We start from the raw sequence: 4,272 nt of genomic DNA, 5'->3' as shown, positions 1-4,272 counted from the left end.
GGGCGGAAGTTGACGGACGAAGTGCTGCAAACGACTCTTGCCGAGGCGGAGGACATGATTAACACCCGTCCTCTTACCTACATGTCGCAGGAGTCGGATGAGCAGGAAGCGATTACCCCGAATCATTTTTTGCGTGGGGCGGTCGTCGCCGAAGACCTGAAGGTGGATGGACCATTCCAGCTGGGAGAAGCGTTGCGGGATGTTTACCGTCGTTCACAGTATTTGGCGGACAAAATGTGGCAACGGTGGTATAAAGAATACCTGCCGGGGATCAACCGACGAACGAAATGGTGCGAAGAGCGGAGGCCGTTGAATGTCGGCGACCTCGTGTTTGTAGTGGATGGGCAGAATAGGAAGAGCTGGATCAGAGGAATTGTTGAAAGAGTGATAGTAGCAGAAGATGGCAAGATACGACAGGTGGAGGTGCGAACCAGTAGAGGTGTGTTCCGGCGAGCAGCGATCAATCTAGCCGTACTGGAGGTGAGAGATAATTGTTAGTAATTCCGGAGTATCCAGTAAACGGCTACCGGATTTACGGGCTGGGGAGTGTTGATTACATCGGGGCATCACTGTACTCAACCATGCATTCACAATGAAATGAGAAGCGAGAAGTGAGAAACCGAGTAGGCAATATGCGCGCCAGTTCATCTCTGTAGAGGAGTATGAATGCATCAATTTGAATCAATGTAAATAAAAACAAAAACAAACCAATGTGCATTCTGCAAATAGTAGGTGATAAATTATCCAGAAACAAATCGATTTAAATTGTGATCCCGTAGCAGAAAATCACTTAATTAGGTGTCAACAAGTGGTGGAGAGCCTGAACTAGTGACCTAGTAAGTCAAATACATGAAACATTATAAAATTATCATGCAATCTATATGATTTGATCCGCATAGGCTACATATACACGATTGTTGGAAGGAGAAAAACAAAGCGATAATCTGGAAGTAAAATTCGAGTCAACCGTAAGTAAAACGACTTAGCGAAGTGAGAATTTCTCATATTTCATTAGTTTATTCGATAAGCAGGATTAGCGTTTTGTTATCGCCACGAATAGTTAAAATATATCGCAAGAGGAGCAGGAAACTATTTCTTGTAAGTGTAAGGAAAATTTGTTAAAACCTTTAATCAATGGAATATATCTTTTTAGTTTGAGCTGACCATTAAAGGCTGCTACGAGAAAAATAGTATTTCTGTACCGATTCCGAACATCACTGAAATAAATTGAACAGGTTATTCTATCAGAAATTTCATATAAGCTATAGTTTCTGCGCTACACGCACATTCCAAAAACACTCCTATACTCATCACTCGTTAAGCTATTAGAATACAACAAGGGTCAAATAAACATTGAAGATGCTGGGTTGATATATGTATCATATGCTGCAAGCATTTACCTGGTATATGCTTCGCATTTAAATTTTCCAAACAGACTGCCTCGTTAAATGTTATATGCTGGTATGCGCTGTCAAAAATATGATCGAAATGTCAGTAGGAAAAATGGAGCGTTTGTACAAAGTTTGTACGTGAAGTTGTGTCATACATTCTTGAGACAATTAATATTTAGAAATCTATTTTCTAGATTCGTACCTTTTTCTAAACTGGTACAAACGACATAGAACATCAAATCCAGTAGAAGTATTTTCAAAGGTAAATATTTTATCAGTAATATAGACGGAATTGGGTCCTGAAATGTTTAATGAATTCTCGTTTTTATTCAATAATACGAAAGAGCATGTTCTTGCAACTACTTTAGCAAGTTTTCCCGCTCAAATAACGGCTATATCATTTTTTAACTTCAATTTTAAAAATGGTTCCAAATATCAACCTTGACACTTGTGATCTTGTTTGACATTCACTTTTTCGACAAAAATGCCACAGGGTATATAGTTTTAACACTGGGGTTGTTCCTATCTGACATTTCGGAAGAGACACGGAAAACAAAATATACCCAAAATTCGAGTTTAAACCAAGGGGTGTGACAAAATCTCAAAAATCATAAAAAAAATGTTTTTTGTACTTAAACCAATGAAAATCATTTAAAAATTGAGTAAACATGTGTTTCTGTTCTAAACTTAAGCGTTTGGTAATAAAATTGAGACAGGGCTTTAGGACCCTATTCTAAGAAAACACATTTTATTCCTCCACGATAGATTCGAGATTTTTCTTCCGGTCGGCAAAGCCAATTGAACATCACACTGGTTTCCTTGGAAAAGATTTACCATATCAGCGAAAGTGTCTCCCATGTCAAGCTATGGTAAAACATCTTCTTCTCCTTGGCATTGCGTCCTCACTAGGACAGAACCTGCTTCTCAGCTTAGTGTTCTAATGAGTACATTCATAGTTAATAACTGAGAGTATATCGTGTAGCAGGAACGATGATACTCTATGCCCCAGGGACGTCAAGGAAATTTCCATTACGAAGAGATCCTGGACTGACCGGGAATCGCATTGCTTTGCTTTGTAGCCGCGGACTCTAACCACTCGGCTAAGGAAGGTCCCATGGCAAAACATGCTTTTTATTACACGGTCGTTTGCGAATACCCTTTAATGGGTAAAAAAATACTCATTTTGGAATAGCACCCATATCTGTCAGAAAGCGGGTAAATTCAGAAATGTAAAAAGGGTAAATATATACCCATTACAGTAAAGCAACTGTAGTTTAAAAATGGGTGTTTTAAAAACCCATTTATGGGTGAAAAATAGTTGGAAATCATGTACAGTAATTTGAAGCAGCTGTGCGACGCAGTATACGAATTGAAAATGGTAGTTTATTGTTTGTAGGTTTTACTTTTAGTATACAACGTGTTTACCGATGAAAGCACTTCACTAGTAAGTTGTGAACTTAACCAGCTTTATACAGATTAACAGATGAAAATCTTGAAACACGCATAATTTTCAGGTTGTCTCGTTGTTTCTGCCGCCTTGCCTGTAGCTGACATGTCGCTGGTCGAAAGGAAGTAGCTGTTGGTGCAGAAACAAAATATCTTTATATATTAATACATTTATCAAGCGTATTGTATTAATGCAATTAATTGTGTTATTAAAAACTAATATTTCGATTCATATATTTATTTATTTCATGAGTTATGATTTGAGGTTATAATTATTTATATCTATTAATCGCAAAAAGGGTAAATTTTTACCCTTTTTTTTGACAAAAAGGGTAAATTTTTACCCTTTTTATGCCGTGAGCTACACGGAGACGGAATTTCAACTCAATTTTGGGTTGTTCCAACGCAATTCCGTAGTTGAGCCCAATAACTCAATTTTGGCTAAATTTCCAAGGTCCCCACTAGGTAGTTTGGCTTTAATTCCATTAGAAAAATATACTCAATTTTGGGTTGATTTAACGCAAAATTGAGTTCTTTCCACCCAAACATAAGAAAAGTTGCATTTACCCAAATTTGGCTTATTGGGCCAAAGTACCCCCATTGGGTAGATGCAGCTCTCTTTATTTTGACAACATTCGTGTGAGAGAAAGAGAAACCGAGAGATTTTGGGTTGAAACTATAATCGATATACTTAATTTTGGGTAAAGTAAACTCAAAAATTAGGTAAAAATATTTCTCCGTGTAGTTTTACAAAAAGGGTAAAAAAATACCCATTCATTGACAGAAATCGCTTTTACCCGTTAAAGAGTAAACCGTGTTTACTCTTTAAATGTGGAGAGGCACTTCTAGCGGAAATGGGTAAATTTTTACCCATTAAAGGGTATTCGCAAACGACCGTGTATATAATTATATATGTATATAAATTGGTGTGAATATTGGAATAAAAATAATAAAACTTGAATATGTAGTAAAAACACCTTGTTATTAATGTTCGAAACATACATTTGAATTATTTGTTACATTAATAAAACAAATTGCATTTGCATATAATCAATCCGCCAGGCTTCATTTGAATATATTGCGGTTTCATATAAAACCTGTACACACCTTTCTTCTGCAGATATTAAATGATTGGCATATAATACTATCATGCTCCTTCCAGCACCTCATCATATGCGTTGCATATAACTTGAAGTTACCTCTTCCGCCCTCAAGTTAATACTATATGAAAATCCAATAGTGCAAAAATATATGCGTAACATATAGTGTTTACTATAAGAGTTAGCTCAGTGTATAAGTAATACCGTGAACGCGATCCAAATGTGTGTGCATGAAAATCAATTCTTTTGACAAGTTTTCGTTTACAGTGTATTTCAGCCTGAAATTTTCAGGGCAGCGTCGCGTCACCTTTCTCGGTATTTTCTTGATGAAAAAT

The sequence above is a fragment of the Aedes aegypti genome, unplaced genomic scaffold, assembly GCF_002204515.2.
Source record: "Aedes aegypti strain LVP_AGWG unplaced genomic scaffold, AaegL5.0 Primary Assembly AGWG_AaegL5_hic_scaff_33_PBJ_arrow, whole genome shotgun sequence".
In the NCBI taxonomy this organism is placed as follows: domain Eukaryota; kingdom Metazoa; phylum Arthropoda; class Insecta; order Diptera; family Culicidae; genus Aedes; species Aedes aegypti.
Note: the sequence above shows the minus strand (reverse complement) of the source record.